The 16,680-nt window shown below is 27.0% G+C and overlaps 1 long non-coding RNA gene across 2 annotated transcripts in view; it reads right to left on the reverse strand.

The window, feature by feature from the left end:
* The window catches only part of LOC126306434 (uncharacterized), a 163,283-nt gene that overhangs the window by 100,464 nt on the left and 46,139 nt on the right, over positions 1-16,680 (reverse strand). The gene's annotated exons all lie outside the window — the stretch shown is intronic.

Genomic DNA, 16,680 nt, shown 5'->3' on the forward strand with positions numbered 1-16,680 from the left:
GTTATTTCTTATTTGGGTTTAAAGTTTAATTATTTTTGATTGTCTTTAGGTTTATCTGGGGGTGTTATTGTAAGATTTATTTGTTTTCGTCAGGTTGATTTAAAGTCTTTAATTGCATATTCTTCTGTTGCTCATATAAGAATGGTTATTGGTGGATTGATGACTATGAATTGATGAGGTTGTGTAGGTTCTCTTTCTCTAATGGTTGGTCATGGTTTATGTTCTTCTGGTTTATTTTGTTTATCTAATATTATTTATGAACGTTTAGGTAGACGAAGATTATTAATTAACAAGGGTATAATTAATTTGATGCCAAGAATGGCTTTATGATGATTTCTTTTAAGATCATCAAATATGGCTGCTCCTCCTTCTTTAAATTTGGTAGGTGAAATTAGATTATTAAATAGAATTATATCTTGATCTTCTTTTAGATTCTTTGCTTTGATTTTTTTATCTTTTTTTAGAGCTGTTTATACTTTGTATATATATTCTTATTCTCAGCATGGGAATTATTATTCTGGTGTTTATACTTGTTCTCTTGGTTATTTTCGTGAATATCATCTTTTACTTTTACATTGATTGCCTTTAAATATTCTCTGTTTAAAGGGTGAATATTTCTTTGTTTAGTTTGCTTAAGTATTTTAATTAAAAATATTGTTTTGTGGAATCAATGATATGAAGTTTTTCATCTTGGGCTGTGAATTTATTTTCTATTTGTTCTTTGAGTTTTTTTTCTTTGTTTATTTCGAGAACTATAATTTTTATTTTAGGTATTTATTATTTAATAATTGATTATAGAGTTTTTGTTGAGTGAGAGCTTTTCAATTTAAATGGTTCTATAGTTGTTATAACTTTAATTTTGGATTGAATATCTCTTATTTTTATATCTTTTGTTATATATATTTCTTCTTTGGTTATTTATTATAGAGAGGATTATATATCTGGTGAAAAGAATATAAATCGTTTTATTATTATTGTTTTAATATTTATTCTTTCTATAGGTTTTTTAATTATTAGTCCTAATTTAATTAGAATTTTATTAGGTTGAGATGGTTTAGGTTTAGTTTCTTATTGTTTAGTTATTTATTATCAAAATGTAAAATCTTATAGTGCTGGTATATTAACTGCACTTTCTAATGGTATTGGTGATGTTGCTATTTTAATTTCTATTGCATGAATGTTAAATTTTGGTGGTTGAAATTATATTTATTATTATGATTTTATTTCTAATTCTTTTGAAATAAAGCTCATTACTATATTAATTGTTTTAGCAGCTATAACTAAGAGAGCTCAGATTCCTTTCTCTTCATGACTTCCTGCTGCTATAGCAGCTCCTACTCCTGTTTCTGCTTTAGTTCATTCTTCTACTCTTGTTACTGCTGGTGTTTATTTATTAATTCGTTTTAGACCAATATTGGATACTTATAATTGTTGTTGATTTTTACTTTTAATTGGTTGTATAACTATATTTATGGCTGGATTGGGCGCTAATTTTGAGTTTGATTTAAAGAAGATTATTGCTCTTTCTACTTTAAGACAACTTGGTTTAATAATAAGAATTTTGGCTATAGGTTATCCAAAGCTTGCATTTTTTCATTTATTGGCTCATGCTTTATTTAAGGCATTATTATTTATATGTGCAGGTTCAATAATTCATAATTTGAAGGATTCTCAGGATATTCGTTTTATAGGATCAATTGTTAATTTCATACCTTTAACTTCAGTTTGTTTTAATGTTTCTAGTTTATCTTTTTGTGGAATACCTTTTTTAGCGGGATTTTATTCAAAGGATTTAATTCTTGAGATGGTTTGTTTAAGATGAATTAATTGTTTAATTTTTTTTCTTTATTTTTTTTCTACTGGTTTAACTGCTTCTTATTCTTTTCGTTTGTTTTATTATTCAATATCTGGTGATAATAATTTTTATTCTAGATTTTCTTTTGATGATAAGGGTTATTATATTTCATTTGGAATAATTGGTCTATTGTTTGTTGCTGTTTTTGGTGGTAGTCTTTTATCTTGATTAATTTTTCCTATTCCTCATGTGATTGCTTTACCTTATTATTTAAAGTTTTTAACTATTACAGTTGTTATTTTAGGTGCTTATTTAGGTTATCTTATTTCTAATTTTGATTTTTCTCATAATTTATTTTCTTTAAGTATACTTTCTTTTGTTAGATTTGCTGGTTCTATATGATTTATACCTTTTCTTTCAACTAAGTTTATTAGATATATTCCTTTAAAAATAGGTTATTATTCATCTAAGTCATTTGATTATGGTTGAGGTGAATTACTTGGTGGTCAAGGTTTATATAGATTATTTATTTATTTAATTGGTTATATTCAAGGTTGATATGATTCTAATTTCAAGATTTATCTTTTAACTTTTATTTTTTGAATATTTATTTTGGTAATATTGTTTTTCGTTTACTTAAATAGCTTATAATTAGAGCGTGACACTGAAGATGTTAAGGAAGTATTTTTACTTTTAAGTATTTATAAATATAGATATATTATTTTTACAGTGAAAATGTAATGTTTTATTTAAACTATGTAAATTTTAGAAATGTTAACGGAGTTTAACCGCTAATATAAAAAGTTAGCAGCTTTCATATTGGCTTTACATTTCCTTAATTGGAACTATTATAGTTCAATTATATTATTAACAGTAATACGCCTCTTTTTGGCTTCAATTAATAAGAATAAGGGTAGTACATACCAATCTTCCAGGTCGAAACTGAGTGCAATATTTCGCTTCTTATTCTATTTAAGGTTGATTGATAATATCAATACTTTTTCAATGCAACCCAAATGTTATATTTAACTACAACCCTTTATTCTGCTCATTGTAATGCTCCTTGGTTTCATTCATGGTATAGTCCTCCTAATAGAACTAGAATAAAAAATATTGTTGATACTGTTCAGATTATAATGTCTGAAGTTTTAAAAATAATTACAATTGGTAGAATTAGTGCAATTTCTACATCAAAAATTAAAAAGATTACTGCGATTAGGAAGAATCGTATTGAGAATGGTATTCGTGCTGATCTTTTTGGATCAAACCCACATTCAAATGGTGATCTTTTTTCTCGATCATTAATTAATTTTTTTGATAGTGTTGTTGCCAGGATTATAACAATTATTGGAATAATAAATCTAATGAAAACTCTTGTTGATAGAATTAGAATTGTTTTTCTTGGTTTATATCAAGCTTTCTGATTGGAAGTCAAATGTACTATTTATACTAGAAAAACAATTATCTACCTCATCAATAAATAGAGATATATAAGAATAATCATACTACATCTACGAAGTGTCAGTATCATGCTGCTGCTTCAAATCCAAAGTGATGTCTTGGTGAAAATTGATTTATTGAGTGTCGAAGTAGACATGTTGATAAAAAGATTGTTCCAATAATTACGTGTAAACCATGGAATCCTGTTGCAACAAAGAATGTTGATCCATAAACTGCATCTGCAATGGTAAAAGGTGCTTCTCAATATTCATATGCTTGATGAATTGTAAAGTATAGTCCTAATAACACTGTGAAGAGTAATCCTTGTAGTGCTTGAGTATGATTAGATTCCATTAAACTATGATGTGCTCATGTTACTGTTACTCCTGATGCTAAAAGAATAGCTGTATTAAGTAATGGAATTTGTATAGGGTTAAAGGGTTGAATTCCTATTGGATATAAATAATTATATTAATTATAATATTTTATATTTAAATTAATAATTTTATTTATTATATCCAATTATAATAATATTAAATATTAAATTACATATTATTATATATATTATATTATAATAACCTATTTTAAGCTAAAAACATAAGTAGCTATAAACGTAGGTAAATAATTGCATTAAAATAATCAATTGATAATGGTAAAATCAACTTATAATACTTTAATTTCATTTAAATGTAATATATTAATATAAATTATTTATTATATATATATATAAAAAAAATAAAATGAGCAGGATAAATTAATCCTAATTAAACAAAATAATACATAAAAGAATTTCATAAAAAAACTTTCGATTTATATATTAAATAAATGAAGTGCCTGATTAAAGGGTTACCTTGATAGGGTAAATAAAGTAAATAAAATTACCTTCATTAAAATTACATAAGATAGAATTAAACTACCTCCTTTAGTATCAAAAACTAACGTGCATCATACACCTTAATGTAAAAAGGTAAGCTAAACAAGCTAATGGGTTCATACCCCATTTATAGAGGTATCAATCCTCTCCTTTTTAATGACCAACAACTCTACAAAACTTCTCTTCCTATCAACATTAATGATAGGAACGATCCTGTCCATTTCATCAAATTCCTGATTTGGGGTTTGAATAGGACTTGAGATCAACTTACTTTCATTTATTCCGCTCCTAACAAGAAATAAAAATATAATAATAAATGAATCATCAATTAAATATTTTATTGTCCAAGCAATAGCATCGACAATATTATTATTTTCAATTTTGCTGATTCAAATAAAATATCCCATGGGATGGGAAACAGAATTTATCCCATCAATAATAATTAGATCTAGACTATTATTAAAGATTGGAGCTGCACCTTTCCATTTCTGATTTCCAGAAGTTATAGGAGCATCAAGATGAAATAATTGTTTGACATTAATAACATGACAAAAAATCGCCCCAATAATGGTCTTATCTTATTGTATTCAATTAAGAACTTTTATTTGAACAATTATTATCTTAAGAATTATTATTGGGGCAATAGGAGGTTTAAATCAAACATCCTTACGACAACTTTTAGCATATTCATCAATCAGACATCTAGGTTGAATAATTAGATCATTAACAGTCAGAGAAAACATCTGAGAACTATACTTCATTATTTACTCACTATTAAGATTAATTATAGTTTTATTATTTAAGCAAATAAATTTATTTTTCATAAATCAAATTTATTCAGCCAGAAATATAAAAACCGAAATTAAATTCATAATATTCTTATCTTTATTATCTTTAGGTGGACTACCACCATTCCTTGGATTCTTACCAAAATGAATTGTAATACAATCATTAATAGAAAACAATATAACAACTATTATAACTATTATAGTTGTATTAACTACAATTACACTCTACTACTATATACGTATTAGATTCTCAGCTCTAATTATATCATAAACAGAAAATTCGTGATCTATAAAGATAAAGTCCCAAAAATCAAGAATCATTCTTCCTATAACAGTAATAATTTCAACAATAGGATTGATTTCAACATCAACCTTAATTTCATTATACTAAGGACTTAAGTTAATCAAACTAATAACCTTCAAAGTTATAATTAAAAGAATAATCTTTTAGGCCTTAGTAAAATTTTACACCTCTAGAATTGCAGTCTAGAATCATAATTGAATATAAGACCTAAATATGATAAGAGAGAAAACATCTCATAAGTAGATTTACAGTTTACCACCTAAAATTCAGCCATCTTACCGCAAAAATGATTATTCTCAACAAACCATTAGGACATTGGTACTTCATATTTGGAGCATGAGCAGGAATAGTAGGAACATCAATAAGAATACTTATTCGTGCTGAACTTGGCCAACCCGGATCTCTAATTGGGGATGACCAGATTTATAATGTTATTATTACAGCTCACACATTCGTAATAATTTTCTTTATAGTAATACCTATTATAATTGGTGGATTTGGTAATTGACTTGTTCCACTAATAATTGGTGCACCAGATATAGCATTTCCACGAATAAATAATATAAGTTTTTGATTACTACCACCTTCACTAACCCTTCTTCTTACATCTTCTATAGTAGATAATGGTGCTGGTACAGGATGAACAGTTTACCCTCCTCTAGCAGGAGCTATTGCACACGGGGGTGCATCTGTAGATCTAGCTATTTTTTCACTGCACTTAGCAGGTGTATCATCTATTCTTGGTGCAGTGAATTTCATTACAACAGCAATTAATATACGATCAGAAAGTATAACTTTAGATCAAACACCTTTATTTGTATGATCTGTAGCTATTACAGCATTACTTCTCCTTCTTTCACTTCCAGTTTTAGCAGGAGCTATTACTATATTATTAACAGATCGAAATTTAAATACATCATTCTTTGACCCTGCAGGAGGGGGTGACCCAATTCTATATCAACATCTATTTTGATTCTTTGGACACCCAGAAGTTTATATTTTAATTCTACCGGGGTTCGGAATTATTTCCCATATTGTATGTCAAGAAAGAGGAAAAATTGAATCATTTGGAACATTAGGTATAATTTATGCTATACTATCAATTGGACTAATAGGATTTATTGTATGAGCACATCATATATTTACAGTAGGAATGGATGTTGACACACGAGCATATTTTACATCAGCAACAATAATTATTGCTGTACCTACAGGAATTAAGGTATTTAGATGATTAGCTACATTATATGGAACTAAATTGAAGTTCAATCCACCATTATTATGAGCTCTAGGATTTATTTTCCTATTTACAATTGGTGGATTAACAGGATTAGTATTAGCAAATTCATCACTTGATATTGTATTACATGATACATATTATGTAGTAGCCCACTTTCATTATGTATTATCTATAGGAGCAGTATTTGCAATTATAGGAGGTGTCATTCAATGATATCCACTATTTACAGGATTAACTATAAATAATACATGATTAAAAATCCAATTTACAATTATATTCATTGGAGTAAATTTAACATTCTTTCCTCAACACTTCCTAGGATTAGCAGGAATACCTCGACGATACTCTGACTACCCAGACGCATATACATCATGAAACGTAGTATCAAGAATTGGGTCTACAATTTCTATTGTAGGAATCATTATATTCATTGTAATTATATGAGAAAGAATGATTACAAACCGAGCAATTATATTTAGAGCTAACATAAGAAGATCAACAGAATGACTACAAAATAACCCTCCTGCAGAACATAGTTACTCAGAATTACCATTAATCTCTAGATTCTAATATGGCAGATTAGTGCAGTAGATTTAAGCTCTACAAATAAAGTTTTGACCTTTTATTAGAAAATATTTATTAATGGCAACATGATCAAATTTATCTCTTCAAGATGGAGCTTCACCATTAATGGAGCAATTATCATTCTTTCATGATCATACTATGGTCGTATTATTATTAATTACAGTAATTGTAGGTTATGCCCTAAGTTATATATTATTTATTGCCTATACTAACCGTAATATACTTCATGGACATTTAATTGAAACAATCTGAACAGCTTTACCAGCAATTACATTAATTTTTATTGCCCTTCCATCATTACGACTATTATATTTACTTGATGATTCAGTAGATGCAATAATTACAATTAAAACCATTGGACGACAATGATATTGAAGATATGAATATTCAGACTTCATAGACGTAGAATTTGACACTTATATAACACCAGAACAAGACCTAGAAAATGATGGATTCCGACTACTAGATGTAGATAAACGAACAATCCTACCAATAAATACAGAAGTACGAGTATTAACAAGAGCATCAGATGTTCTACACTCATGAGCAGTTCCTGCATTAGGGGTTAAAATTGATGCAACGCCAGGTCGGTTAAATCAAGGAACATTCACAATAAATCGACCTGGATTATTCTTTGGACAATGCTCAGAAATCTGTGGAGCAAACCACAGATTTATACCAATTGTAATTGAAAGAACTTCAGTAAATTTATTTATTAAGTGATTATCTAAGATAATTTAAGGAGTTAGTTAAAATAAATAACATTAGAGTGTCAATCTAAAGTAACTAAAAAAAAATTAGTACACCTTGAAATTCATCAGATGACTGAAAGTAAGTAATGGTCTCTTAAACCAAATAATAGTAAATTAACGACTACTTCTGATGGGGAAATTATATCCAAATCCCTCAAATATCCCCTCTTATATGATTCTCACTATTCATTATATTTTCAGCTACATTAATCTTGTTTAATCAAATAAACTTCTTCTCATTTAAACCTAACCTTATTAAAAGAGCAGAAAAAGGAACAATTGAAATAAAAAACTTAAATTGAAAATGATAACAAATCTATTCTCAACATTTGACCCATCAACTAACATCTTTAATTTATCATTAAATTGAACTAGAACATTTCTACGACTATTATTAATCCCATCAATATTTTGACTTACACCATCACGAATTAACATTATCTGAAATAAACTAAATTTAACCTTACATAATGAATTTAAAACACTTCTTGGACCAAAATCATTTAATGGAGCAACATTCATTTTCATCTCAATTTTTATTATAATATTATTTAACAATTTCATAGGATTATTCCCTTATATTTTTACTAGAACAAGACATTTAGCATTAACATTTGCAATTGCCCTACCTATATGGCTAAGATTTATATTATTTGGATGAATTAACCATACTAATCATATATTTACACACCTTGTACCACAAGGTACACCGCCTGCATTAATATCATTTATAGTACTAATTGAAACAATTAGTAATGTTATTCGACCAGGTACATTAGCAGTACGGTTGGCTGCAAATATAATTGCAGGACACTTATTATTAACCTTATTAGGAAACACAGGACCATCTATAGCAATAAACTTAATCTCATTACTAATTATTGGACAAATACTTCTATTAATTCTAGAATCAGCAGTAGCAATAATTCAAGCCTATGTTTTCTCAATTCTAAGAACTCTATATTCTAGAGAAGTATATTAAACCTATGTTAACAACTCACTCAAACCACCCATTCCACTTAGTAGACTATAGACCTTGACCATTAACAGGAGCAATTGGAGCAATAGTCCTAGTATCAGGACTAGCAAAATGATTCCATCTATTTAATATTAACTTATTCATAATTGGATTTGGAATTACCCTACTAACTATAATTCAATGATGACGAGATGTAGTACGAGAAGGAACATATCAAGCATTACATACAGGATTTGTATCAATTGGATTACGATGAGGAATAATTTTATTTATTGCATCAGAGGTATTATTTTTCGTTTCTTTTTTTTTGAGCATTCTTTAGAAGAAGATTAGCACCAACAATTGAACTAGGAATACTATGACCTCCAATAGGAATTCAACCCTTTAACCCTATACAAATTCCATTACTTAATACAGCTATTCTTTTAGCATCAGGAGTAACAGTAACATGAGCACATCATAGTTTAATGGAATCTAATCATACTCAAGCACTACAAGGATTACTCTTCACAGTGTTATTAGGACTATACTTTACAATTCTTCAAGCATATGAATATTGAGAAGCACCTTTTACCATTGCAGATGCAGTTTATGGATCAACATTCTTTGTTGCAACAGGATTCCATGGTTTACACGTAATTATTGGAACAATCTTTTTATCAACATGTCTACTTCGACACTCAATAAATCAATTTTCACCAAGACATCACTTTGGATTTGAAGCAGCAGCATGATACTGACACTTCGTAGACGTAGTATGATTAATCTTATATATCTCTATTTATTGATGAGGTAGATAATTGTTTTTCTAGTATAAATAGTACATTTGACTTCCAATCAGAAAGCTTGATATAAATCAAGAAAAACAATTCTAATTCTATCAACAAGAGTTTTCATTAGATTTATTATTCCAATAATAGTTATAATCCTGGCAACAACACTATCAAAAAAATTAATTAATGATCGAGAAAAAAGATCACCATTTGAATGTGGGTTTGATCCAAAAAGATCAGCACGAATACCATTCTCAATACGATTCTTCCTAATCGCAGTAATCTTTTTAATTTTTGATGTAGAAATTGCACTAATTCTACCAATTGTAATTATTTTTAAAACTTCAGACATTATAATCTGAACAGTATCAACAATATTTTTTATTCTAGTTCTATTAGGAGGACTATACCATGAATGAAACCAAGGAGCATTACAATGAGCAGAATAAAGGGTTGTAGTTAAATATAACATTTGGGTTGCATTCAAAAAGTATTGATATTATCAATCAACCTTAAATAGAATAAGAAGCGAAATATTGCAGTCAGTTTCGACCTGGAAGATTGGTATGTACTACCCTTATTCTTATTAATTGAAGCCAAAAAGAGGCGTATTACTGTTAATAATATAATTGAACTATAATAGTTCCAATTAAGGAAATGTAAAGCCAATATGAAAGCTGCTAACTTTTTATATTAGCGGTTAAACTCCGTTAACATTTCTAAAATTTACATAGTTTAAATAAAACATTACATTTTCACTGTAAAAATAATATATCTATATTTATAAATACTTAAAAGTAAAAATACTTCCTTAACATCTTCAGTGTCACGCTCTAATTATAAGCTATTTAAGTAAACGAAAATCAATATTACCAAAATAAATATTCAAAAAATAAAAGTTAAAAGATAAATCTTGAAATTAGAATCATATCAACCTTGAATATAACCAAATAAATAAATAAATAATCTATATAAACCTTGACCACCAAGTAATTCACCTCAACCATAATCAAATGACTTAGATGAATAATAACCTATTTTTAAAGGAATATATCTAATAAACTTAGTTGAAAGAAAAGGTATAAATCATATAGAACCAGCAAATCTAACAAAAGAAAGTATACTTAAAGAAAATAAATTATGAGAAAAATCAAAATTAGAAATAAGATAACCTAAATAAGCACCTAAAATAACAACTGTAATAGTTAAAAACTTTAAATAATAAGGTAAAGCAATCACATGAGGAATAGGAAAAATTAATCAAGATAAAAGACTACCACCAAAAACAGCAACAAACAATAGACCAATTATTCCAAATGAAATATAATAACCCTTATCATCAAAAGAAAATCTAGAATAAAAATTATTATCACCAGATATTGAATAATAAAACAAACGAAAAGAATAAGAAGCAGTTAAACCAGTAGAAAAAAAATAAAGAAAAAAAATTAAACAATTAATTCATCTTAAACAAACCATCTCAAGAATTAAATCCTTTGAATAAAATCCCGCTAAAAAAGGTATTCCACACAAAGATAAACTAGAAACATAAAACAAACTGAAGTTAAAGGTATGAAATTAACAATTGATCCTATAAAACGAATATCCTGAGAATACTTCAAATTATGAATTATTGAACCTGCACATATAAATAATAATGCCTTAAATAAAGCATGAGCCAATAAATGAAAAAATGCAAGCTTTGGATAACCTATAGCCAAAATTCTTATTATTAAACCAAGTTGTCTTAAAGTAGAAAGAGCAATAATCTTCTTTAAATCAAACTCAAAATTAGCGCCCAATCCAGCCATAAATATAGTTATACAACCAATTAAAAGTAAAAATCAACCACAATTATAAGTATCCAATATTGGTCTAAAACGAATTAATAAATAAACACCAGCAGTAACAAGAGTAGAAGAATGAACTAAAGCAGAAACAGGAGTAGGAGCTGCTATAGCAGCAGGAAGTCATGAAGAGAAAGGAATCTGAGCTCTCTTAGTTATAGCTGCTAAAACAATTAATATAGTAATGAGCTTTATTTCAAAAGAATTAGAAATAAAATCATAATAATAAATATAATTTCAACCACCAAAATTTAACATTCATGCAATAGAAATTAAAATAGCAACATCACCAATACCATTAGAAAGTGCAGTTAATATACCAGCACTATAAGATTTTACATTTTGATAATAAATAACTAAACAATAAGAAACTAAACCTAAACCATCTCAACCTAATAAAATTCTAATTAAATTAGGACTAATAATTAAAAAACCTATAGAAAGAATAAATATTAAAACAATAATAATAAAACGATTTATATTCTTTTCACCAGATATATAATCCTCTCTATAATAAATAACCAAAGAAGAAATATATATAACAAAAGATATAAAAATAAGAGATATTCAATCCAAAATTAAAGTTATAACAACTATAGAACCATTTAAATTGAAAAGCTCTCACTCAACAAAAACTCTATAATCAATTATTAAATAATAAATACCTAAAATAAAAATTATAGTTCTCGAAATAAACAAAGAAAAAAAACTCAAAGAACAAATAGAAAATAAATTCACGGCCTAAGATGAAAAACTTCATATCTTTGATTCCACAAAACAATATTTTTAATTAAAATACTTAAGCAAACTAAACAAAGAAATATTCACCCTTTAAACAGAGAATATTTAAAGGCAATCAATGTAAAAGTAAAAGATGATATTCACGAAAATAACCAAGAGAACAAGTATAAACACCAGAATAATAATTCCCATGCTGAGAATAAGAATATATATACAAAGTATAAACAGCTCTAAAAAAAGATAAAAAAATCAAAGCAAAGAATCTAAAAGAAGATCAAGATATAATTCTATTTAATAATCTAATTTCACCTACCAAATTTAAAGAAGGAGGAGCAGCCATATTTGATGATCTTAAAAGAAATCATCATAAAGCCATTCTTGGCATCAAATTAATTATACCCTTGTTAATTAATAATCTTCGTCTACCTAAACGTTCATAAATAATATTAGATAAACAAAATAAACCAGAAGAACATAAACCATGACCAACCATTAGAGAAAGAGAACCTACACAACCTCATCAATTCATAGTCATCAATCCACCAATAACCATTCTTATATGAGCAACAGAAGAATATGCAATTAAAGACTTTAAATCAACCTGACGAAAACAAATAAATCTTACAATAACACCCCCAGATAAACCTAAAGACAATCAAAAATAATTAAACTTTAAACCCAAATAAGAAATAACCTTTATAACACGAAAAATACCATAACCACCTAACTTTAATAAAACACCAGCAAGAATTATTCTACATGAAATAGGGGCCTCTACATGAGCCTTAGGAAGTCATAAATGAACCAAAAACATAGGTATCTTAACTAAAAAAGCCAAAATTATAAATACATAAAACATAAAATAATAAGAACCAAAATCAACCAATAAAGGAAAATATAAAGTATTAGAAAAATCAGAAACCTTAAATAAAACTAATAATAAAGGTAATCTAGCAACCAAAGTATAAAAAATTAAATAAACACCAGCCTGCAAACGCTCAGGTTGATAACCCCAACCCAAAATTAAAAGTAAAGTAGGAACTAATCTAGCCTCAAAAAAAATATAAAAAGAAAGAAGACTTAATCTAGCAAATGAACAATAAAGCATAATTATTAAAATCAAAACCATAAAAACAAAAAAAATTAGAATGATATGAACTTAAATAAACTGAACCTCTAGCAGTGATTATTAAAGAACAAATCCAAAAACTAAGTAAAATTAAACTAAAAGAAAAATAATCAATACCAAAATAATATCTAATTATATTCAAATCAGCATATGAATAAACACAAATTATAAAAACAAAACCCGACAGAAACATTAAAGAATGAACCAACCATCAACAATTATTTAATAAACAAAGAGGGATCAAAAAAATAGTTATAAATAAATACTTTAACATAAAGATAAACCAAAAGAATTAAAAAAATCATTACCATGAGAACGAATTATTGAAACTAAAATAGAAAGACCTAAAGCACCCTCACAAACAGAAAAAACTAAAAAAATAACAGGAAAAAAATAATCATAATCAAACTCAATAAGAAAAACAATAACTAACATAAATAAAGAAAGAACAATATATTCTAATCTCAAAAGAACCATTAATAAATGTTTACGTTTAGAAGAAAAAACATAAACACCAGCAAAATAAATCAATAAAGAAGTAAAAATAGAGAATACAAACATTAGTTTTAATAGTTTAAAAAAAACGCCGGTCTTGTAAACCGGAAATAAGTCCAGCCCCCACTTTTAAAACTTCAGAGGTGGAAAAGCTTCCATCATCGGTCCCCAAAACCGGTATTTTAAATAAACTAACCCCTGAAATGATCAAAATAATAATTATATCATTATCAAATGTAATAAATATTAATTTTATTAAATTAAGACACCCAATATCAATAATGCTTTTTATTATCCTTCAAACCTTCCTAGTTGGATTAATAACAGGAACAATAATAGAAAGATATTGATTATCATATATTTTATTTTTAACATTTCTTGGTGGTATACTAGTATTATTTATTTACATTACAAGAATTGCATCAAACGAAATATTTCAGCCTAAATCAATCACTATAATTATTACATTAATAATGTGAGTATTTATCATATTAATATTAATTATTCTAGATATATCTATATAGACTTTTTCAAAAACACCGAAACTATAAATATTGATAATTCAATCAATTATCAAGAAATAACAATATCTTTAGAAAAATTATATAATAGACCAACATTCATTATTACAATAATAATAATAATTTATTTATTTTTAGCACTACTAGCAGTTGTTAAAATCACCAATATTAATCAGGGACCTATTCGTAAAATAAGATAATTACTAATGAATAAACCCTTACGATTAAGACATCCTTTAATTAAAATTATTAATAACTCTTTAATTGACTTACCTGCCCCAACAAATATTTCATTTTGATGAAATTTTGGATCCCTATTAGGGTTATGTTTGGTAATTCAAATCGTAACTGGACTATTTTTAGCTATACATTATACATCAAATATTGAAATAGCATTCAGTAGTGTAGTACACATCTGCCGAGACGTAAATAATGGTTGAATTATCCGAACCTTACACGCAAATGGAGCATCTATATTTTTTATTTGTATTTACTTACATGTAGGACGGGGAATTTACTATGGATCTTATATATATATATACATACCTGAATAATTGGTACAGTGATTTTATTTTTAGTGATAGCAACTGCATTTATAGGATATGTCTTACCCTGAGGCCAAATATCTTTTTGAGGTGCAACAGTAATTACTAATTTATTATCAGTAATCCCATACTTAGGAACAGATTTAGTCCAATGAGTATGAGGAGGATTCGCTGTTGATAATGCAACATTAAATCGATTCTTCACATTCCATTTTGTATTACCATTTATTATTGCTGCTATAGCAGCAATTCATTTATTTTTTCTTCACCAAACAGGATCTAATAATCCTCTTGGACTAAATGGAGATATTGAAAAAATTCCATTCCATCCATACTTTACCTTTAAGGATTCTATTACATTTGTAATAATAACATCATTATTAATTATACTATGTTTAATTAATCCTTACCTATTAGGAGATCCAGATAACTTTGTACCTGCCAACCCATTAGTAACACCAGTTCACATTCAACCAGAATGATATTTCCTATTTGCATATGCAATTCTACGATCTATCCCTAATAAGTTAGGAGGTGTTATTGCATTATTTTTATCAATTAGATTCTTAATAATTTTACCATTTTATAATAAAACACCATTCCGAGGCATTCAATTTTACCCTATTAATCAAATTTTATTCTGAATTATAGTAGTTGTTGTATGCTTACTAACGTGAATTGGTAAACGACCTGTTGAAGAACCTTATATTATAACAGGTCAAATCTTAACAATTATTTACTTCACATATTTCTTAATTAATGTCCATGTCGCAAACGCATGAGATAAATTAATTAAGGAATAAAGTTAATTAGCTTAGAAAAAGCATATGTTTTGAAAACATAAAATTAGAAGTTTAACTCTTCCATTAACTTTTCTCAAAAAATTTCACTAAACAAATGAGATAAATAAAATCTTTAAACCAACAAAGAAAATAAAAAAATTCAAAGATAAAGGTAAAAAACTTTTTCAAGCTAAGTACATTAATTTATCATAACGGAACCGTGGTAATGTTCCACGAACCCAAATAAAAAAAAAAGATATAATAGCAAGCTTAATAAAAAATATAAAAGAATAAAAATCACCGCCCAAAAAAATTAAAGCCAATAACATTCTTATGAAGACAATTCTAGTATATTCAGCTAAAAAAATTAAAGTAAAACCACCCGCACCATACTCAATATTAAATCCTGAAACTAACTCAGATTCCCCTTCAGCAAAATCAAAAGGAGTACGATTAGTTTCAGCTAAGCAAGAAGCAAAACAAGCTAAAGCTAAAGGAAAAGAAATAATAATAAATCAACAATAAAGCTGATAGTTTATAAAATCAAACATATTAAAACTACCAATTAAAATAATTAAAGACAATAAAATTAAAGCTAAACTAACTTCATAAGAAATTGTTTGAGCAACAGAACGAAGAGAACCTAATAATGAATAATTTGAATTAGAAGATCAACCAGCAATTATAACAGTATAAACACCTAACCTAGTACAACATAAAAAAAATAAAAATCCATAAGAAAAAGAACACATATAAGTTAAATAAGGAAAAATTACTCAAACGGCTAAAGAAATCATTAAATTAAAAACAGGGGGAAAATAATAAAGTAGGTAATTAGATATAATAGGAATTGGCTGCTCCTTACAAATTAACTTAATAGCATCCCTAAATGGCTGAGGAATTCCAACAAAACCTACCTTATTTGGACCCTTTCGAATCTGAATATAACCTAAAACCTTACGCTCTAATAAAGTTAAAAAGGCAACACTAATTAAAACACAAATAACCAATAAAAGAAAATTCAAAATAAATATAAATAAATCATAAAGTATCAATACTATTTGTAGAAAAAATCTACATAAATGAATTC

This window comes from Schistocerca gregaria, unplaced genomic scaffold (genome assembly GCF_023897955.1).
Source record: "Schistocerca gregaria isolate iqSchGreg1 unplaced genomic scaffold, iqSchGreg1.2 ptg000333l, whole genome shotgun sequence".
Taxonomy (NCBI): Eukaryota; Metazoa; Arthropoda; class Insecta; order Orthoptera; family Acrididae; genus Schistocerca; species Schistocerca gregaria.